Source organism: Cuculus canorus, chromosome Z (genome assembly GCF_017976375.1).
Source record: "Cuculus canorus isolate bCucCan1 chromosome Z, bCucCan1.pri, whole genome shotgun sequence".
NCBI classification, from domain to species: Eukaryota; Metazoa; Chordata; class Aves; order Cuculiformes; family Cuculidae; genus Cuculus; species Cuculus canorus.
In genome coordinates, this window is record NC_071441.1 from 12,300,968 (window position 1) to 12,324,634 (window position 23,667).

A 23,667-nucleotide genomic window follows, 5' to 3' on the forward strand; every position below is an offset into this window, starting at 1 on the left:
CATTTCCCATATGTGGTGGAACAGAAACAGTTTAATCTTCTTTGAAAGATAGTCACATATGACTGGGAAGGCATCACGTTCAATGTTGGAATGAGGGACAAGACTACTGTAAAATCATAGTTTTGGCATCTTAAATTCAGGGGTTCTTTTTCCCTAAGAAATTCTTCAAGTTTCCAGTGAAGCTTGGTTATTCAAAATTTCGGTAGCTAACAATGGCTTGTGCCTCTTTTCTAACTGATGAGGAGTGATGGCAGAGAGCTTCACCTTGTTTGCTACAACACTGAGATTTCAGGACTTCTTCCTTCTAAGCTAAAGCAGTTGAGGGGGAGATGAGGAAAGAGAGAATACGTGTGGTGGAGAAGGAGAAAGAATGTTTACCACTGAACATCTGAGAGCAAGTGAACTGTTATATTTGCTGAGACATCATTATTTTTAAATAGCTTTTGAGACTTCTGGGTTCATCACTGCCTGGAATGTACAAATGAAAGCAACCAAAATGAGCAGTTAGAGAACTACAGATCTTGCAAGGTATAGCTGCTTGCTAGGAACAGAGAAATTGAACATGCTTACAGCAACACTGCAAGTCATACTCCCTCACCCGAGAACTGCAAGTCTGCTATTGTGCAACTTATCACATTAAGGACATATCAACCAAGCCAAGCAAGGAGATTTGTTGGCTGATGTTCCTTTCTTATGGTAGTCAGCCCAAGTAGTACATAAGATGGGCAAATTGAATACCCATTCTGTAACTCTTGCTTGGATGAAACCAACACTCAGGCTCTTGGTTAGACACACAGTCAAAGTGGTCCTGGCTTTGTGTGGTCTGATGTGAATCTTCTCCACAACAGTGTGTGCCAGGCTCAGAGTTCTTGCTGTGTGCGCTAGTGTCGATACCGTCTACAGCGAACTGACCTTGGAATGTGTTTCCATGACAAGATCCAGTCAGGCTTTTCCTAACATACACAGGTGAAAGGAGGATTGCTGATTATGTACTTTTTGTTCTCTGGCAGTGGATTACAGTATTTTATTTGGCATGGCAACAGAGCAGCAAGACAAATGTCATCCTGATTTCAACAAGATCTAAGCTCCTTCCACATGGCACTGTATGAGGGGAGCATTTGTCACGAGGGTGCAACTGGTTCAAAAGTGCTCTCTGAAGCTCTGTGTCTGACTTCTGTGGGGCAAGGAGTTGAAAAGAGCTTGCAGTGCTGTGCCGTAAGTGCAGTGTTGTAATAAGGAAGCAGAATTTAGAGGCAAATAAGGACTATCTTACCTTTCTAAGGCCTCCTGCATATTCTCAGCTTGGGGAGAGAGGGTAAAACATTGTCTGTCTCATTTCATAAGCTTCAAATAGGTATATAGGCTTTAGGTTATCTCAAAAGCTAACATGCAGTAAAATTGTATCACATGAAATTAAGTGTTCAAACGTATGTAGATATAGTGTACTTTTCTGAGTCAGTGTAAATAAGCCCTTGGTCAGAGATCTAGAGACAGGTGTACGATTCTATTTCTATTAGCCATCTGAGTGCAGGCAACAAGCTTACTCACAGGAAAAATACCTCTGCATTTGAAAATGCTGATCCTCACATTTTAAATCTTTGTGGTAGCAGCATGCCTATTAAAATATCTAACTTTATGGGACATTACTCATTTTTTTCCAAACTTGTGTGCGATTCACACAGCTTTCATGTCCATACATTTTTATTGACATTTTTGGCCTTAAAGAGTAATTAAACTTACATTATAGTTGTTTTACACTGTAAGGGTGAATGCTTATCTCTTAAATATTTCTGCATATGTATGCCATATATATGATTTATATACATATATCACTCATCAGATTTCAGATTTAGGCTTTAGCAGATTGATAGTCGTGTCTCTCTATCTATCTCTATCTCTATCTCTATCTCTATCTCTATCTCTATCTCTATCTCTATCTCTATCTCTATCTCTATCTCTATCTCTATCTCTATCTCTATCTCTCTATCTCTCTCTCTCTCTCTCTCTCTCTCTCTCTCTCTCTCTATCTCTATCTCTCTCCAGAACTCTATTTATTAACGGTGATATTGAAACATAAGTACATGGCTTAGACGCAGGCAAAGTAGCTCATCTATTAAAAATAGATATGTCATGGAAAACAACACAACCACACTCTGGCAATTTCCTGTTTCTTCAGAGTTAGCATAAGAAAATGTCTATGCAGATCTAAATTGCTGAACAGCCTAACAAGAACACTGTCATTTAGCATGTGAATGTCTTAAAAAGCAGTTTATGAATATTCACATCTTTAAGGATTCCTCTTGGTATTACAGTGGCTTAATTCAACAGGGTTTCTGTTGAAAGTAAAGAATTTAAAACCAGTGCAATTTTTGCTCTCATAAATCAGTGGTTTTCAGATGGAGGTGGCTGCTATTCATAAAGAATTGTGCAGATCAGGAGGGGGGGCAGCCAAAAATTGAAGATATTTTAAAATGCGTCCCTCATACAGTATGCCAGCCTGTTCATGAGCCACTCACAAGAAGGTGTTTGAGAGAGCTGTGCCACCAAACCTACTCTGTATGAAAAAGATGCACATCTTTATTACCTGAATTTCTCCACTGATTGCACTGCTAATTCAATATTCACTGCCCCTCCTGTACTATAATATGAACATCACCTTTCTAGAGAGCATGGCTGACAAAAAGTGACAATACAAATTATCCTGCATACATCGAGTAGAAAAAATTCTCTAGAACTGCTCTGCAAGAAACAGGCTCTGTATTTGAATTAACCACCCAAATACCATCTATGAATATAATAATCAAAAAAGGAAACCCTCAGGGACAGTATCTTTCTGTCTGTTACATCCTATTATACTTGGTGCTGGTATATATACACAAAATTGTTAAATAATTATAGCATCTATTAAAACACATCCCTGAAGAGGTCTTCCTGGACCCTTTTTCCTCTAGTCTTTTCAAACAACACTTCCCAACACAATCCAAAGCAAATTTTCCCTGTACTAACAAATACCCATCAGAACCAAACCTTGCCGGCACAGCAAATGAAAAATTCATGAGTACTGATGCATTTAACATAATTTATGTCAGTGGCCAAGCTATTAATTTCCATGAATCTTGTTCATCCACTTTTAAAACTGTGATTTATTATACTAAGCATATCCCATACTTTCATAAGAATTACATGCACAAAACTAATCAACCACTATCCACTACAATGAACTCGCACAGATAACTTACCAAGGACATAACACAGTAAAGAATAGGAGAATTTTGTTTTTTTCATAAAGAAAACATTGCATTTATTGCACGGTCCTGGTCCCCACAGGGGACCTACAAATCATGTTTAAAAAATAATCATGTGAACTAAATTCTTCACGGGGGATAAACAAATTGTGGATCCAGTAGCAACTTTGGGTTTTTTTTTAGAGCTTACAGTTTTCTTGCTGATTCATCCCTGTACGTTCATGTCAGCAGCTTTGTCCTCTCCAGATATTTACCTGATTAAAATATTTCTATTATACTAAGAACAATCACATCCTACCTGTATGTAGTTTGGATTTTGCTGCTTGTCAGATCTGATTAATGGATGTCAGTCAAGTCCAAAAGTTTTTTTCTCTCCAGTTCTAACAGTCAGTCTAATTATTAAAGATATCACCTCTTATACAAACATTGTCTCACTTCTGTCACAAAGAATAATAGCCAGGGCATCATAACTGCACTCTCATAATGCTCAAGATAAATTTTTAATATAAACACTTCTCTCCTACTTTTACAACAAATGGAATGGGTATGGGAAAAAAAGGGAAATAATACAATAAATTTTGACCTCAGCTGAAGACACACCACTGTATGAAGGTTGGAAAGCAGTGCCCTTAGGGCCTTATAAACAGCAACTGTATTACATTGAACATTTCAGTATGAATTGATAGGTTTCTGTGCCTGCATTTGGATGTAAGTGGATTTGTCTCATGAGCAATAAACAACAAGGCTATTTTTTTCTTGATGAAATCTTTTCTGTGCAAATTCAAAGGAAGGTTTTCTTGCCAAAGTTGTGTGTCTGTTTAATCTGAATGCATGCTGCCTAATCACAACACTTTGAAATGTGTTCATGAAAATGTGTTGATGCTGTCACGATGATGTTCTAAACTCTGTTGCTAGTAGCACATTTAATCAGAATCTATGCATTTTCATAAACTTAAACAAAGAAAAATACTAAAAATATTTTATTTATAGAAACCATAATAAAGAGTAATTACAACTCTATAATAAAGTGCCCTTCTCAAAGTGATTGTTAAAGCCACTTTCTCTGTTGAGAGCTTTTGCTTGTTTACAGGCACAGAAATTAATTGGTATACAACCTTTTACCTTTGTGGCCTGCAAAGTCAGTATTTCCTTACTGATGTAGCATATTACTCATATCTGCTATATAAGGCTTGTATTAAAATATCCTTTTGACGGATGAAACCAGGAGATGAAACCTGCAAATTAAAACATTTAAAAATATTACTTTAGTTTTATAATTTGCAGCTACCATGCCTTAGAACTTTGGACAAATACAACTGAAAAAATTGTCTGGTTTATATTTTATAAAGCTACTCTGAAAATATTCTTCCCAATGGAAAATTCAAAATATAATAGTTTTCAGTTGTGCTACTCATACAAGGTGAATCTTTTATATTTTGTTTGTTCAAAGGAGAAGAGATAGAATACTTTAAAAAAGAGAACATTTAGCAATTAAAACTATATTATTTGTATCGGGTGGGGAGAAACCCGATTTTGGAGATGGAGGACAACTGAAAATATTGGGTTTTGAATTCTCTGAAAAATGTTCCATGGTAGCTTTTCTACAAATAAAAGCCTTCTTATTTAAAGTACAATCTATTATATATATATTATTATTGTATAAAGTACAATAGGCCTAGACACAGCATAGTTCATCTCACTGGATTGTCTGAATCTCCTTGCTTCAGGAGGACTTAAGCTGTTGTTCCAGGTAAGATAGTTCATAAGAAATTCAACCCGAAATATCATTGAGCACACACAGATGCTAGGAACCGACATACTGTTAGTCTTTTATTTTTTTATGTGACTGAAATAATTCAGAGAAAACAGATGACAAGGAAAAAGTAAGGAATTTATTAACACTGCATACCGCAGTGTTGCTAAAAACTAGGACATTTGTATTGTCAGCATTAGCCCCTGTAAGAGAAATAAATGTTCAGAACAGAGGTAAGGAAGACACAAAATGTAAGCCAAAAGCAATTAGTCCTGCAGTTAGAGAAATCTGGATTTATTTAATAATATTTAAATTTTATTTAATAATAGCATGATGGGTATCATTATCATAAATGTGCCTATATAGAATAGTTCTGGAATGATATTTTTAATAATATTCACAGTGTCTATTTACCTATCACCTATTCACCAACTTGCTGCTCCAGAACACATTCTCATGGGTTTTCATCAGCTTAAAAACCCCAACATAATTAATCTTAAACAAACTTACCACAGAAACTCTTCTTTCCTACCAATGGAGAGAGAGAGAGAAGTGATAATGTTCCTGCAGGATGCAGCACTGAGTACTTACTTTGGAAGAGTGATATAACTAGTATGGAGCTTCTACAGAGCTGCTATAGAGACAGCATAACTGATTTCCTAGAGAAAAGCTATTCATACAGTATTCTTTTAGGATTGCTTTTTGGGCACAAATGTTCTCAGCAGCATGCATTGTTACCCTTTTTGGATTCAAGAACCTTACCAAAGGCAGTCCAAACCCATTGTTGGTGCACAGCGAAAATTCCAAGCAAATAGATTATTTTAGGCAGCTTCATAGTTGGCTCTTTCTGCCAACTTCACATTAAACTCTTTGCCTGCCATGTGGCCAGAAGCAGCTCTGCAGGAGCTTGCAAGAAATGTACTGACAGTTACGATTCACAGATGTCCGTGTCCTCATGTGGCATGGCTGCATATTCATTCCTTTCCATTTGTTTTGACCAGAGCAAGATTTATGTGGGGTCATCAGCTGTCAAAACAGACTCTTAGGCTAAGAGGCTGCAGGATAGCTTAAAGTCAGTGTTAAGGAGACTGTCCAGGAACAAAGCAGTCCAAATCAGGGAAGAGTAATGGTGCCTCAACTTCACCTTTTGTCTTTCCTCATTTGTCTGAAATGACATGCCAAGTGTTTCTCAGTCAGAATTCAGGAGCTCACCCATGGTAACCGAGGAAGAGAAATAAAAACAAAAAGTCACAATAAAATGTTTAAAAATATCTCTAAAACATTCCTAACCATTTCTGGAACACAGCATATACAAAATGGGTTGTGGTGTTACAAAGGTTTCCTACTGGTACTTGCATAATACTTCAAAACCTAGTCACGTTTACGATTATCACTCTGTTTTGATTTTACTATTTCAAGAATAATGCAACCAAATACAGAGAAAACTTATTTGTGTGGCATAACAAAATATTTTACCAGGTCAAATTTGGGATTGTATCAAAGTTAGACTGAACAGAGTGTGTTTCATAGCTTCTCCCTAAATACAGCAGAAAGGCATTATGCATTTAAGAATTCATAACATTTCCAAAACTTAATTAGCACTGAATTATGCCACTTTTGTGTTGATTTCACCAGCATAAGTGTGGCGTAATTCAGTTGTGAATCAGATCAATTCAGAAAATATTACAGTAAGGCATTCTGAATGAAAGATGTACAATTTTACATTACAAAGTATCTAAAATAAACTTGAATATATACTTGTTAAACAAAAAATTACTTACTGTCTCTATATGTCTTTCAGGCAGTTATTAGTTCTAGTAATTACTATTTAATATTTATATTGCAATGATGTCCAGAAGTCCCAAGTCAAATCAAGTTAAAATCCACCATTCAAGTCACTACCTGAGCATTTAATAAGCAGAAGTCATCACCCTGGAAGCCTTTCAGTCTAGCTCTTGGAAAAGTGCAAACATATGAATGTAATGAGCAATGGTAGTAAGACTATGGAAAAGGCTGCAGTAAAACCCTGTTGGTCTTAAAACCTATGTATCCTCTGTTCAGATCACTGAACTCTTGAAAGGGACAAACCTAGAGGTGGGTGTTTCACCAACTGTTCTTTCCATTTAGCTGCACGTTGTTGCAGTATTTACTAGGGTTCCTGTTCAAATATAAACATAGAAATTTCAGTGAGAGGAGTTTGGGCTTGGTATCTGCCATGAAATTGTGCATAAAGAATTTGTTTAAACTTTCAATGGGATCAATTGCATCAAACCACTTGAAAGGCTCATTATGTAACTCTATATTTTGTACTTCATACACTTAATCTGTAATTATTTGGTAACTGGGATACCAACTCTGGGAATTAATGTTGCTGGGGACACTGTTGAAGCTGTAATCTAAATACTGTCTTGTTATTTATAGCAGTTTTAAATCCCTGGGATAACTCCTGGTATTTTCTTAGTTTGTATGGACAGTTGTATCTTGTCTATGTAAAGTGTCTTCAGAAGCCGTGGTCTAGACAGGAGACCTTGGCTAGGCTTTTATTTTTGGTGGCTAAGACCATAAGTGAAATAATACCTTACACTGAAATGTTACAGCTATGGTAGATTCACCATTGGAGCAACAGTTGCTCTAAATTTCTCACATTCATCTATTACCATGTTGCACTGAGCAATTTGCAGTAAACATTGTCAATGAACATTTCCACACTTAAAAATTTGTGATAATTCACCCATAAAAGAGGTGCCTTGTAGAGTTCATGAGGGACTGCATCAGGTATGGAGAAAGCCTTTCATGTTAATTGTGATAATGATATGTTACTGGGTATTAGACAGGAATGATCAATTGTTCACGAGATAAAAAAAGGCTAGTAGTTTTATTATAGCACCAGTGTAGTGCACGTCAGTGAGAAATTCTGAATCTGTTGTCAGTGGGAGTGAAATTCTCATACTTGGCCTTAGTCCAAAGCTGACTCATTTGATAAGAAAATTGTTTATCTGAACAAGAAGAATGGAAATGATTTAATGTTTTGGGACATACATAAATAATTTTACTTTTAAAAAATTCTGATGGTTATATTTAATTTAGTTTAATTATTTAAATCTAGGCATAGGTGTGATCTTCAAACAGGACTGTATGCTCTGTAAAGATGGAGAGAGGATTCATAGGATTCAAAGAAGGAATAGGCAAATAATATTACTTTCGTAGAAATGCATGCTCATTTTCTGTATCTGGACACAAACTGGACACACAAACATGGAATTCCCATATACAGACAAGAAGTTTTATATAAACAGCAGTATTGTTAATCATAGTGGACTTTTATAAATGTCATAAACAGTCTGTTTTCTTGCTAAAGACTAAACCTTCTTCATTCAAAGACCCATAAAAAAAACAGGTGAAGCAACTAATGATCCTGAACCGGAAGCATCCAGTGGAATTACTTTCACGGACTGGTGAGGTTCTAAAGGACATTTCACATCTAATTGTCTGCTAAAATCAAGGGCAGGTCAATACTAACCTGACACAATTTTCCATTTCTGTTCCATGGCTCATGCGAAATGGCTTTTTTCAGCATTTTGTCCAGTTCTCCCTAAACAGACTGTCATACTGAAACACTGCTGCCTTGCACTCTGAGTAGAGAAGCTAGGGACCAAACGGGCAAGGAAACAAAACTACCTCTGTCCTTGGACACAGTCTCTGCACAACCCAATCGAGGAGCATAAGGTGAGCAGCATGGTCAAACAAACCCTGCTGTCAGTGTTGTGCATGGTCGTGTGGCTGAGCAGAACTCCAGGCTCCAGGACTGCTACAATGGCATATTGTACGCAACGGGTTACCAAATACCTGCTTCAGACAACCAAGGAAATCAAATAGAAAAACGTTTCCATTAACGTACTGTTGCAATCCAACAAACCCCAGTATGGAAGTCATGTGACCTACAGCAAACTTGCTGGCTGCTTCTCAGCCGTGCTGGTATATGGCTGTGCCACAGCGAGCAGCTCCTGTGGTAGTGGTGGATGCCAAGAACGCCACTGCAATCCAGAGTTCCTGTGGAATGGTACGGCTGTACATGTAGCATTATTTTAATTGTTTTTAACACCAACATTTAACATACCACACCCAGACATCGTGTTGGGTAGAGGTTGTTGGTTTTTTCCCCTAGACCTTTGTTTCCCTGGACATCATGGAGTGTGAGGCGCAATGGCAGGGCGGCTGCTGGGACACACATGAATGTAAAGCAGCAAACGCCTGGCAGGTGATTGATCGGTTTGGCAATTCGGATATAACATGTACCATTATTACACTGGGAGGCTGAGCTGCTCACACCCGAGGAAACATTTGTCATTGGGGACTGAACGTGCCTGGGCACCTGACATGCCCTTGCAGAATCATAGAATGGTTTGGGCCGGAAGGGATCTTTAAGATCATCTAGTTCCAACCCTCCTGTCATCAGCAGGGACACCTCGCACTGGATCAGGGTGATCAAAGCCCCATCCAATGTGGCCTTTAACACCTCCAGGGATGGGGCATCCACAGCTTCCCTGGGCAACCTGTGCCAGTGCCTCACCACTCTCATGGTGAAGAAGTTCATCCTTATGTCTAGTCTAAACCTGCCCCTCTCCAGCTTATACCCATTGCCCTTTGTCCTATCTCTACAAGACTTTGTAAACAGCCTCTCCCCAGCTTTCCTGTAGCCCCTTCAGGTACTTGAAGGTCGCTATAAGATCTCTTCTCCAGGCTGAACAACGCCAACTCTCTCAGCCTGTCCTCGTATGGAAGGTGCTCCAGCCCTCTGGTCATCTTTGTAGCCCTCCGCTGGACCTGTTCCAACAGCTCCATGTCCTTCTTATGTTGAGGATTCCAGAACTGGACACAATACTCCAGATGGAGCCTCACAAGAGAGAAACAGAGGGGTAGAATCACTTCCCTCGACTTACTGGCCACGCTTCTTCCGAGCTCCTCACATCTAGCCTACGGTGCCCCATCTCCAGCCCCTCCCCACCGCCCCTCCTCATCCCTACAACCCCTTGTGACCAGCGATCACCCCACTCCGAGGGGGCGGAGGGGACGGGCGCTGCCTCCCCCCGCCATAGCCCCCGGCCGCGCCCTCAGAGGCGGGTGTGTGTGTGTGGGGGGGGGGCGTATCCCTACTCCCCCCGCGCGCGCGCCCCATTCCGACACATCCCCCTCCCCCCCTCCCCTCATTGGCTGCCGCCGCGCGCCCGTCACGGCGCCCCCGCCTGGCGATTGGCTGCGCCGCGGCTCCTGGCGGGGGGAGCGGGGGGAGGAAGGAGGGAGGAGGGGGCCGGCCCCCCCGTCCCCCCCGCAGTGCCCGTCCCGGCCTGGGCGCGGTGTCTTCCCTCCCTCCCTCCTTCCCTCCTCACACACACACATACACACACGCACAGCGCCTTCCCGTTCCTCACCGCCGCCTCCCCGTGAGCAGGGGGAAGGGCCGGTGAGGCGGGGGGCGCCGCGGGTGCCGGGCGGGGCCGTGAGGGGCCCGGCGCCTCCCCCACCTCCCCCCAGCGAACGCCCCGTCCTCGCCTCGGAAGCTGTTGCATATTTCTTTTTTCCCCTCCTTCCTGTCTTCCCTGAACGAGAAGAAAAAGTCGATTGGATTTAACGCGTTCCCTTGGGGTCGGAGGAAAGTCCTGCCTGCTGGATCCGGCTTGGACAGGCGAGGTAAATGAAATGGAGAAGGCTCAGTGAGCGGCGGTAGAAAATTCCTTCCTCTGCTGAAGGGGGTGGGGAGAGAGGAAGGAGTTCGCGCTTCGTTTTGATATCCTGTTTTTGGCCTCTGTTTTTCTGTGTTTTCCGCCTTTACCCCCTCTTTGTGTCCTCCTCCCGTCCAAACCCCGTTTGTGTGAGCGTTCCATGGAGGCCGAGGGGGGAGTCTGGGGAGACGGAAAGTTTTTAAGGTCCTCGGGTACAGAAGTTTCTTTGTTCGGCCGCAGAAGGTATTGAACTGCTCGGCTCTGCTGCTCCAGCTCCCTCCCCTTCCAAAGAGATTGCTGACTCTGCGAGGGTAATTAACTTCTTGGGAAATAAGAAAATCCCGAAGGAGGTAATATGTTTTATTTAATGGAAAGGTCTTGAGTCTCGGCGCTCCTTGCGTCTGGCGTTTCTCGTTTGATTGACGCCTTGTTTTCTGGAGTGCCGTTTGGTGTCTCGCCGGTCTTCTTCTAGGTAGCTGCTAAATTTCTCTTAAAAAAATGTGCCCTCGTAGTCCCCTGTAAATGTTGTCGCAGTTTTTCTTCTCAACTACGTCCGCCACCTCTCTTCCTCCCCTCGGCCTCCTCTCCGTCCTCGAGATGACGAGTTGCACCGCATAGTTTCCAGCTTGCATAGGAGAGCTCTCTATCGCATTTTGATCTTCGCGCGAGTTTATGTTAAAAACCTACATTTAAGTGGAGGGGGGGGGTGAAAAGGCTAGCTAGTGGTCTGACTATTGGAAAATATGTGCAGTTGATCCTCCGAGTTAACGTAGCCTTGTTTGTGTTTGGTGACCACTTTTTTGGTCACCAAACCAAAAAAACATTTTTGAAAGGAATCCTCTTGTAAGCTGGTGAAAACTATGTCCAAAGTTTTGGTGTAAGATTTTGTACTGCTGGGGCTTGGTAAGTTATGCAAACTAACTAGTTGCATGTAGTGAAAGCAATACTGCTCACTACAGATTCATTTCACATACCTTAACGAGGCAATTATTGGTTAGTTCATTAGTGAAGGCAAACACGTTATTGGATCATAGAATCATTAAGGTTGGAAAAGACCTGTAATGTCATCCGGTCCAACTAACCGCCCAGCACCACCATGCCTGCTAAAGTGTGTCACCAAGTGCCGTGTCTACAACCTTTCTGAACATCTCCAGGAGTGGGAGTATGGTGAAGTTCTGGTATTGTGAATGTTCAGAAGGAGCTAGAAGCTGTAGTGCTAGCTTATTTACTTTTTTGTTCCCACGCTGTTATTGGTAGGGTAGTATGTGTGTGCTTCAGTCTCTCAAGTATCTGAGATATACTGGTATTTGTAAGGCATGGACTAAGTAATTTCTATGCAAGATATTTAACACACCTACCTTTGTAGTTCTTCAACAGCACCATGTAGTGTGGTGTTTATGGAAAATGTTTTTAATCCAACTCCATCTGTTTGATATACCATGAGGAAAAATGTTAACATTTGCCTGACCCGAAGTGGCTTCTGTGGCTGATAAAAAGTAAATGATTTAGCTTTTAATTTATGGACCTACCTTTCCAGGCAGCTGTAAGGGTTATTCTTAGGCGTCAGAAAGGGCTGAACAAAATAAATAGCAGTGAACTTCCATTTCCTTATACAGTTGGTGTTTGGCACAATAGCAATGAAGACTAAATAGAGTAATCCTTTTACAAAGAACAATCACTTTCCAAAGCAGTGTTTGAGTCCCAATAATGACTTGAAATGCTGGGGGAGTGAGTGGTGGTGGGGGTGGCAGTGGAGGAATTGTAGCAATGCATGACAAATTTAGTTGTAAACTACTGTGTTCATAATGGATGCAATTTTGTTTCTTTTCAGACCTTTGTGTTTCTTGTGATGCCCTTGATATTTTTCAGTGCTATGTAGAAGAATAGATCTTTGTAGTGGAGCCACAACTTTTTACGCTACTGTTTTGTCACCATGGTAGCTACGGATAAGGCCCTTTTTAATGATGAAAATGTAATTCAGTTCTGCTTACAGTTAATGGTTGTATCATAGAATGCCATTCATGTTATTAACATAGTTTAGGAGTTATGAAGGAGTGTATTCTTTCTTGAGATCAACGGCCTCAATTAAAATCAGTCTGACATTGATATCCATATTATGAATAGGATTATTTAAGTAGTGGCATAACGTGGTTGCTCAGGTTGCTTGAAACGACACTTTAATAGGTACATGTTGATGGCTTGGTGAAGTATTCTTTTGTCCTGGCTATTCGTTGCTCATGAAGGGGCCTACAGGAAAGCTGGAGAGGGGCTATTCATAAAGGCTTGTGAGGATAGGACCAGGGGGAATGGGTATAGACCAGAGAGGGGCAGATATAGACTAGACGTTAGGAAGAATTTCTTCACTATGAGAGTGGTGAGACACTGGCAGGTGTTGCCCAGGGAAGTTGTGGATGCCTCATCCCTGGAGGTGTTCAAGGCCAGGTTGGATGGGGCCTTGGGCAGCCTGATTTAGTGGGATGTCCCTGCCTATGGCAGGAGGGTTGGAACTAGATCTTTGAGGTCCCTTCCAACCCTAACCTAACTATTCTATGATTCTATGAATTAAATTAAGCTCAACTAAACATTGGTAATTTTAAATAGATGTGTTTTTGTAATTGAAGAGTTAGAAGTTACAGCATATGGCATTCTAAGGAATATGATTATCACTAGGATGATTATCATATTAGTAAAAATATGAATGGATTTGTCTTATGGGTAAGTTGCCCAGTAGATAGTGTTTGCTGTAAATGTAGTGCTGTATAGGTTATCCGTTTGCACTTCACTTTCATATAGCATTGATGAGGAGGTTCCATGGGGAAAATATTATTGATTGAAAGTTGCATAGTGTTTTAGGCTGGTGTTGTAGGAAAGCAGTGTTATGATTTGTCCTCAGTGGAATTTGTTTGGAGTCTGTAGTCCTGGGCATAAAGAGCCGTGCTCAGAACATCAAAGCTAAGGGAAGGCTTGCATGTGTGTAATGGTCATCATATGTAGCATGTTATAGCAGTAGGTTCTAGAAACAGAAGGAGATGGGAACAAATACCTCAACTCAGCTTTCCCGTAGGGGTGTAATGAATCACTGGCTGTCTGCTCTGTTTTCTTGTTTTGTTTTTGTCCTTCCTGCTCCCAAGGAAAATCTTCTAGGGAAAATGTTGTGTAAAGATCAAATGGTTGATATGTCATCCCTTCAGCAGATTCTCCCTATGGAATAACCTAATCTGCTAAAGTAGGGTCTGACATTTAACGCCACATAGAGGAATTACAGATCTAACCTTTTCCGAATGAGTAACCATTTGGGTTGATGGAAAAGCTACTCTTATGGATAAGAAAACAGTAGACTGAATTGTATTCCTGTGAGAGCATGCAAATGTTCATGGTGACGGTTGATATAGATAGCTAAATGTGAGTTATCTGGAAAATGAAGATCTGGAAACATTGCAGTTTTACCTTGTCAACTTTTGAGTATGTAAAATGGTATGTCAGCCAACACTTCACATCAGGAGGAAAGCACTGAAGGTAATATATTTTATCAGTTTGTGTAGTAAATAGTCTGTATATGCCCTTCTCCTTCTTAGTTTCTAAAGTGTAGTGTTTGTCTTAACCTCTTACATTGCAAGCTTAGTGTCTTTGGAACAATCTGTGTAGTCCAGTGCACGCTTGTGAGATGTGGGTTACTTCTACAACTTTCCACAGTTTAACTGATTTTGAGATCTTGGCTTAATGTTTTGAATGCTTGTGTTTTTGCTAGTCTTGTGGCGAATTTGTGAACAGTTTTGCACTACTCACATGGCAGACTGTGGTCCAGTTCTGGACAAGAACTACTTTTTTTGGTGGGACTGGGGCTTGTCAAAGCTTCAGACTGGATTTCCTGCAGTCCTTATAATTCTCCATCTCTTTGGGGGCAGCTGCAGTGTGCCTCTGCAGTTTCCAGTTGTGAAGGTGGCACGCAGAGCCCACTATCAGCACAGCTGGCACCCTGTCTCCTGCTGAGTAAATATCAGTAAAAATCAGTGGCCCTGAATAACACTGCCTAGTGTACATTAGTAATAATTAACTGTTAAGCAGTTCTGTTGTGTTTAAGGTTATAAGGCAATGGGTGATACACAGAGAAGCTTGACTGCTTTAATGGTAAAATGGGTATGGATTTTTTTGAGGCTTTTTTTTGTTGCAAAAAGATTACTTTGTTGAAATACCGCCTTCATTTCTAATTAAGAATACAATGTTCATGCATTGTGAGTAAAAAATATAAAAGTTCAGATTTAAAAGTAAGGATGCTGATTTAGGAGAAATTTATAAATCTCATCTTCTGCTGAGGAAAAATGAAAGAAGTGAATATTGCTCTGCTGGAATTGATAGTATTTTTATTATACAGTGATCTTGGAATAATTTCTGATTTTTTTCTACTCTCTTACTCATCAGTTACCAGTTCTTTTTTAAGATGCTTATTTCTCTGATGCTTAAATTTCAATGCAGATATTTGGCTTATTACTTTTGGTTTCACCTGGACTTCCCCAGAAGGTGATACGCAAGCATGATGTTTCAACATTAAATTGTACCTTGCACTTTTCACAATAAATTATGACTTTACATAATTGAGAAATAAAGCTAGAAAAAATAAAAATCTTAATTTGGCCTAAACGTAAACAAACTGAAGTTTACTTAGAGAACACCAGCATTGTGACTAGCTTCCCTAGAGTAGTTTAAGTTGAAAAGTAGATTAATTGTTGCTGTATTTGGAACTAATTTGTAGATACTTGATACTATGCTATCATTACACATAGAAACAAAATGTGATGTTTAAGCAGAGTCTGAGAACGATTTGAATGATCTACAGTGTCATTTTTGGGAATGGCCAGGAAAACATTAAGTAAAAAATCTTGTACGCAGCTTTGATTAAGGAAGGTGGGGGAATGCTTTATGTCTTCCTCTGTTCTGTGTCCTTCCAATGATTAGGCACAGCCTAGACCCTAAAGATTACTTGTATTATTATGGAAAACTTTATTCCCTGTAAGAGCAAAGCCACCAGAAAGATGTTAAGTGATTCCAAAATGCACAACTTTGTTCATAGTTTCTTAGATTTTAAATATCCAGTGTTATGCATCCTTGCATCATTTGTAGATAGAACTATGGTTTCTCAAACGTGGGTTTCATGCTTTTGTGTAATTGAATTATGCAAGCATAAGGCTACATGATATATGCAAAGCTAAACAATTGCTGAAAGCAAACATTCTTTAAGATTCCTTTGTTTAAATGAGAATAATAATTGGAGGAAACTGTAGATCAGCATCTCAGAGTGAGCAGTTCAGACTTCACTGGGTGCATGAGCTCCCTTTCCAAAGAAAAAAGGACACTGAATTCTACAGGTTTGTGTAGTTCAATATGTACTGTGCCGTGTTTCATGGCTTATAGACTCTGTCATAAAGTTAGTTGGGTTGGGATGAGCAGAGGTACGTAGATAGACATGGTCCGCATAGTGAATAGCCTGGTTATTTTGAACTTCTTGCAGTGAGAGAGACTGCAGCTATTTGAGTAGAATTTCCTTTCTAGGAACAAAGAGGAAGGAAATACTTTTTTTCAGGGGTGTCTTGTTCTGTGTTCTCTTGAATGTCAAGTTGGGCTTCTGAAGTAAAGGGTAGGGGTGTAGTTGTCTTCCTCGAAGCTCCTAGTACTAGTGGCTATGTTTTGTGTCAGTTGCCTGGATCTAGCTTTAGGTGTAGGAGAAACTCTGAAGTGGTTTGAAGTGTTGTTAGATGTCATAAATACTTGAAATTAAACACTTATAATTCAACTCTTTTTTTCAGAATGGGTAGTATCACCTCTGAAGTGGCCAGGGCCTTATTTTCCTTGGTTGGGAAAGCTGCAATGTTAATAATTAAATTCATAATATTTGAAATTCTGTTGTTATGTTTAGGGTAGCTGCAGAAGGATGGTCTTGGTGTCTGAAGTACTGTGCTTTGAGATTTATTGCTGCTTTTGGAAGATTGTCATTGGTTTTCCATTCTAGTTGGCATCGTGAGTCCCCGTAGCAGCTGTGGAGAGGGCTCTATCTTCACGAACAGTTGTGGAAGAAAAGTTTCATGTCGTTCCTTAGTCCTTTCCTGCAGAAATTGTTTCTTCAGCTGTCCTTGCCCTCCTTGTCCTTGGAGTCTTTCAGTACATATCTTCCAAAACTTCTAGTCCTCCTAAGAAGGAGAGGAGAGGGCATAGATGCTTGGGGCTACATCAGTACATCTGAACAGATGTCTGAAATGCAATGCCAGATGCCTGTGAATGTCAATTGCAGACTCAGTCATCCAGAGACTGTAGATGACATATTAAGTGTTTGGATGGTGGAAGGCATTTCAAGGCTCATCTGGAAGACTTCTGGTAGCCTCCTAAGAAACTTTTTCACAACTGCTGCCTTTTCCCCAACATGTGACTGTGGTCATTCTGGCATTACTCTCCTTGAGGGAAGAAATGATAATTTACAGGATCAAGCCATTTATCAGTGATTTGATAAAATTTGTGCAGGTCTTCTGTCTTTACTTAGAGGTAACCTTAAGGAGAGGTTTGTATTTGAAACTGAATATCAGAAAACTCTTAAATAATGACACTGATGCAATTACAGGGTTTTTTCCCCCCCTGGAATTGTTATACTTAATAATCTGCACATGCTTATGCATGCTTGTTTTTAAAACAAATGAAAAAACTTGGCTGCAGAAGTATTTACAAGGCTGAGGCCTGTATTTTCAGTAAAAGTAAGTTTAAACTATGGCAGTATAGCAGTCTAAATCTTTCACGACTTAAATACTTTAAATATTAACTTTCCATGCTCATGCTGCACAGTGTAATATGCAGGTGTTGAGTTTACTTATTTTCTGCTTCTGCCTGTGGTGTAAGTAGGTATACCCAAAGGAGGACATGAATGTGCAGACAGCTGGAGATGTGCACTGATACCCTGTTGCTGGTATGTTTCCTTGCTATGTCAAATTAGTCTGTGGCAAATGTCAGCTTGGTAGTTAGCTCCTTTTAGTAGAACATGCTCATTTTGGGTTACTTCTGGTCACATAATCATATGTGATCTTAACTGTGGAGCTGCGGGTCATTTGATTTCTGAGGTGTTCCATGTTGGTTTGGGGGTTGGCAATAAACTTCATCACTGAGGGATAAAATTTGAAAGTTCTCATCTTTCAGATTTCGTCCTTTATATCATTAATTTCATTTAGTGAACTTATGTAGGGTGATATAGTCTAAGTAATTAATGAATTCTTTAGCAGATAATCTTCTGGGAGGAATGACAGGCACAGAGAATCGAGTGTGGGATTCTAGAAAATAACCTAGAGTTTTACTTCAAGGTTGCTTTTGTTGGTTCACGTATGGATGTTGGGAAATTATTAAAAACAGGGTAACAAGTTAAGGACTCACCTCCAAGTAGGAAAAGGAGAAAAAGATGTGCTTTTCCATCCTTTCTGAGAATATGACAGGAAGGGGAAATCAGTTGGAACTCTGAATTTGGCAGGCCATCTGGCTCTTATTCTGATGAATAAGGTCAGAAATGTTGATATAGGGGAAGGAGAACCTATCAGCTTTACCGTTTTATTATATTCTTGCTTAAATCTAGTGCATCATATTTGTTTGTTTTATTTTAGGGAGCCTTTTTTTTCTCAACAGGTGTTTTTAGGGGAGGGAGCTTTCTGTGGCTATAAGAAAATCTTGTTCTTCTAGTGCCTTATTCCTAATCTAGGTGTTAATTTTAATGCTTTGGGCTCAGTACCAGGGATTTCATCTACATAAATGAAAATACAAACAGTACAAGTACAAGAAAAGCAAGACATACTTAAAATGTATTTTAATAGACCTAGGTGAGAATAATTTACTCTTCTGCTTGTGTTTATCTGCGTGAGGTCCTTCGTTGTTCAAGGAGCACTTATTTTGTCTTATTTTACTGAAGCAAACCAGGAGTAGTGCTGAGAATCATGGCATTCCAGTGTACTTTTTGCAATGCTGGACTTACTAGAGAAAGACAGAGGAGCAGGCAAACATTTCTGTGAGATTTTCTTGTGGGAAATCTATGGGATCTGTGGGCAAAGTCCTACCAAGATTTCAAATGTCCTGTAGTCTTTCATGACATTAGTGTTTGAGTCAGTTTTGCAGAAGCAGCCTGTGAAGCCTCAAGAGAAAGATTATGGCCCTGTCAATGGAGCAGGTTAAAAGAAAGTGTTGTGGGATGAGAGACAAACATGTCTTTAATGAGTGACTTTTTTTTCTCATCCTTTTTCTTGCTTCTCTTCTCCCTCCCTTTAAACCAACTGACCCAAGAACCAAAAAATTATTCCTTAAACTTTAAAAAATGATGCTTTCTTTCTCTCATCTGTCCCAGATGGAGTGAGTCCCTATCTCTTTCCACTGAATTAAAATATATGCTTGCTCATTTTAGTTCCATAGGTCACCCACCGTTCCATTGGTCTTAAATCATGGCAAAATTTTAAATTTCAGCTTCATAGTATGAAATACCTATGGAGGAATAACCTTCACTCAAAATCAGAATGTGACTCATTTCCCCCAAACTTGTATTAACTTGTTTTTAATCTTTGAAAAGTCTAAAGGGAAGCATGCACTGGACAATTCATATTATTTGAAATCACATTTATGAAATTTTCAAGAATGTATTCAAGAATGAATTGAGCTATTCATCTCCACTTTCCTATGTCCCTCTATGGCACTGTTGCTCTCTTTATTTCAGTGGTGTCAAAGCAGTATTGTACCTCTTTCTGTTGCGGGAAAGCATAGGATGCTAGAAACTAAGTAACACCTTAGGCTGAGTTATTATTAAATTAGCGTCACATTCAGTTTTGAGGCTATAATTTGCACTGTGATGGGAAGGAAGAATCTTAGTTCTATACAAGCCTCCTGTGAGGTGAAAAACTTGTTTTTTACTTTGGATAATGAAATATTATCTGTTATGAACACAGCACTTAAAGAGAAAAGTCAATATATTTGTCCGAACGTGAACTATTTTAGGCAGTAAACTATAACTCTTCCATATCTGAAAAGGCAAAAAAACCCTTCGGAAACAATTCAAGAATAGCTTTCTGTTAATTTTGTAATAACAGTTGCTTTATCTGATCCCCAAAATGCCTGATGTAGTAAAATAAAAATAAGACAACAGCTCTTATTTTTTCGTCAGTCGTCGTCTCTTGGCTTAGAGGAACACAATGTTAAGTAAAGAGAAAAATGATGTAGTACAGAAAGCGTTAGCGTAAATGCTTCATGACTGTGTTGAGAGTGAGAAGAGATTCGAAGCTGAAAGAAATCAAATGTGCATTGTGAGAGCAGAGCTGAATAAATAGAATCATAGAATAGTTAGAGTTGGAAGGGACCTTAAAGATCATCTAGTTCCAACCCCCCTGCCATGGGCAGGGACACATCCCACTGGATCAGGCTGTCCAAGGCCCCATCCAACCTGGCCTTGAACACCTCCAGGAGTGGGGCACCCACAACCCACCTTGGCAACCTGTTCCAGTGCCTCACCACTGTCATGGTGAAGAAATTCTTCCTTGTGTCTAGTCTAAATCTGCCTCTCTCCGGTTTATACTCGTTCCCCCTTGTCCTATCATAGAGAACAAGAATAACAGTGCTTATGCAGATGTGAAGACTCTTGTAGTTAGAATCACAGTTAATGCAAAGAAGAGTTAATGCTTGTGCATCATCACAGTTGTGAGCCGCTAATTGGAGTGGATCAGGATTTCTATATTAATTTTAAAATGTATGTAGAAGGAAAAATTCAGTAACAGTTAAGGAATTTCTTTATTTACCTAGGATAGTAACTCTTGAAAGTATTGAGAGTAATGCTGAGATAATGTGTCATAATTATTCTGTAAGCTCAAGGGAGAAGATGCTTAGAGTCTGAAAAATACTTTTTTTTTTTTTTACCATTTGCTTTTTATAAAAATAGTGGCTACTTCTTATTGTAGCAGTGATAAAAGTGTGCTAAAATATTTTTTTTCTTAAGGCTGTGTTGTAAATAGAAGCTTGCTGTTTTAGAACTGCATTTTATACTAAACAAATGTAAAAGCAAAACCCAGACTGGCTTGCTGAGGTATGTGACACAAGACAGAGGCAGAAGTGTTCTTTAAGGACAAATTATTCTAAAGTGAAATGGAAATCCAGTTGTATATGCTATTTCTTTCGGTGGAGACTTTAATTAGGGTACTGCATAGTGTTGTAAGTGTCAGGGTGCATCTTAATGTGTACTTTTTTTGTAGGGTGTATTTTTTTTTGAAATCTTATCATCCTAAAATGGGGAATGAATACACACATGCACATGCACTCCACTTTTCAAACTGTGGTCTGTGAATGTTTTTTTCTGTCACACGGACTGAATTGTTTAACCTGTCTAGATTTGATGCAGCAGTTCTTCTGGGCAGTTCATACGTCTTGTTAGCTAGAGGATTTTGCATGTGATTCCTCCTCTGCTGTACTCAAACTCTGCTTGCTTTCCGTTTCAGTGTCTCGTATTATTTTGGGCCTGCTGCATTCTTCTGACCACCCTAGTTTTACCTAGGAACTCCTGACAATTACTTTTTCGTGGGCAGTGCATGTAAAGCAAGGCATCGGGACTGTTGTTTTATTGCATAGACCACACGATCTAGAAAGCAAAATAAAGTAACCAGTAATCTTCTGATAAGAAAAGAGTTGCCTTTCCCCCCCTTTCTGCTTTTGTTTGTGACCAACTGTTAATGTGTTGCAGATTGCATGAATTTATCTGCAGGCAATGGTATGGAGAGTCTGGATAATAGATGAGAATTTTCTTGTACATTGAAATACTGCATATTTAGAGCAGTGCAGCTTGCTTGTTTAAAAACCTTTGGTGTCTGCTGCAGATGGCTGCATAGTCTAAGGAGTGGCTTCCTGGCTGCATTGTAAATTAAATGCCAAACACAATGTGAGCAGTTTTGTTCTGGAATGCCAAAATACGTTAAATCCGTTCAGGAAGCAACATATGTCAAATAAATAAAAGTACCACACTTGGGAGAAACAGAATGTGACAGTTATGTTTATCACATCTAGTTTCTTTCCTGAATTAAGGAGTTAAAAAGGACTTATTTTATTAAGAGTAGTATTAAATACCAATTGCTGACTTACACTTTCAGCATTTTTGATACCACTTGTTTTCTCTTACCCTGTTTTTGTTTTTTTTTTTTTTTCCGATTAATGTATGCCGTAATGGAAATTGAAACAAGGAGGCCTTCAGTAGGGGTGCTGTGTAAGAAAAAGAGTATTATGTTTTCCTACTTGGTTATCTAGGCCAGTGCATAATATATGTTTTTTGCGGGAATTTTTTGTTTCTTTGGCTTTGGTGTGGGGATTGAGTGTTCCCTTTTCCCCTCCTACCCCTCTTTTTAAGTCTGGTAGCTGAGCTGTTTCTTTAAATCCTTATATACGTTGTGTGTAATTCCGTGATACTGCAGGTAGGAAACCAGGGTTGATGAAAATAAAAATTATCAGTGGAGGGTATTGTTCCTGTCCAAACTCAAATTCCAGCAAGTTCTCAAGATAGGAAGTGGTAACATTTACAAGTAATAGCTCTGACTCTTGCAGGATTTTATTATGATAAAGAAACAGGCCTAGGGTAGAGCATGTTTCATTTCATATTATTTCCTTGTTTGCAAAGGAGGTGGGTAGTCACTTTGATTACTCCTAGTTGGAAGGCAAAGATACTGAAAATTGCACTGGCAGAAAAATACACATCTCTTTAGAAGCTGTAGTTCCATCTCATCAGTTTCTAACTAGTACTTTGCATAGGTTTTCTTTCTTACCTGATATAATTTGAAAGCCTTGATTTTATAGCTCTCTTAGACCTAGAGGAATGAAGTATGTATCTTTAAAGCAATTTTTCCTGTGCTTTCTGAATGTTGTTTTTCTTGTTTGTTTTTTGTCTTCCATAACTATGATTCAACATACAGTTAAAAATTAACTTAGTGAATTGGTTCTTGGTGTTGCTCTTCCTTGTGTAAGAAGTGGTAAGTCCCTGAAAGAAGGGGGAGAGTGAGGGCAAATGTTTTCTTTTCCTAGCTGTGGAAGGCATGGGTTTATTTAAATCAAGTATTTTATTATAAAGTAGCTTCATCTGAAGCCTAGCTGTATTAGAGGCCAGAATTACCAGCATTTCTGTGTGCCTTTTTTGGGGAATACTGGAGGCTCACATGTGAAGCAGAGTGGAATCTTAATGTGTTCTTGTCTCCTGAATTGAAAGAGGAGATGCTGCTGCTTCTTTTTGTGTTTTAAATTCTACCCTTCCTGTTCCCTGAACTTTTTAACTGTCCTATAGTAATGATAACACCAAGTGAGAATAGGCTCACTGGCTGAGAGATGAGGCAAATGGTAGAAAACAACTTCTGGAGTTGCTTATTTGTGTCTACGCCCCGATCAGCAGGGTTCTTGTTTGCTATTGTATTTGTTCTGGCAAGCCACCTGTCTTCCCTGGTTGTGGTGTGCATTGGTTTGTCTGATCTCGGCCTTGTTTGGGGTAGCTATAGGGGAATCTCTAGAAAATATGGAAGGATACTCTTCCTCAGCATTCGTTGTTGTGTGAAGCATAGGGTCTGTCTTCATTCTGGAGACCAAATTTTGTTTAGTGAATGAGTAGTGGTCCTCCTCGCCAAAGGAAGGCCTGACATGCTCAAGCATGATTCATTCCAGTGTTTCTTGTCATCTCCCAGATACTAGTGACTTCAACTCTGTTCTGCAGCTGTTGAATTGCAGGAAGTACCAGAAATAGTAACACAAATAAATGTACTATCAGGTCTGTGTTTTCCTTCTGTCCTTTTGTGTTTCTGGAATGTGCTTCCAGTGCACAGCATCTAGTACCTATGGGTGTCCCCCCTCTTCTTTCCACTTTAGAGGTATCTATTATTTCTCTAGAGTCTGGCCTGGTTTGCTGACATTTTCAATGTGAAATATCTAGTTA

At 39.6% G+C, this 23,667-nt stretch overlaps 1 protein-coding gene across 6 annotated transcripts in view; it reads left to right on the forward strand.

Moving 5' to 3' along the window:
• The first annotated feature begins 10,324 nt into the window (after positions 1-10,324).
• Positions 10,325-23,667, forward strand: part of ERBIN (erbb2 interacting protein) — a 119,088-nt gene continuing 105,745 nt past the window's right edge. For 3 of the 6 annotated variants that reach the window (XM_054053838.1, XM_054053835.1, XM_054053839.1), the window contains exon 1: positions 10,325-10,686. The gene's annotated coding sequence lies outside the window, so the exon portion shown is untranslated. Of the gene's footprint in view, positions 10,687-11,011; positions 11,069-23,667 lie in introns of those variants that run through there. The other 3 variants (XM_054053836.1, XM_054053840.1, XM_054053841.1) reach the window with 2 other exon arrangements.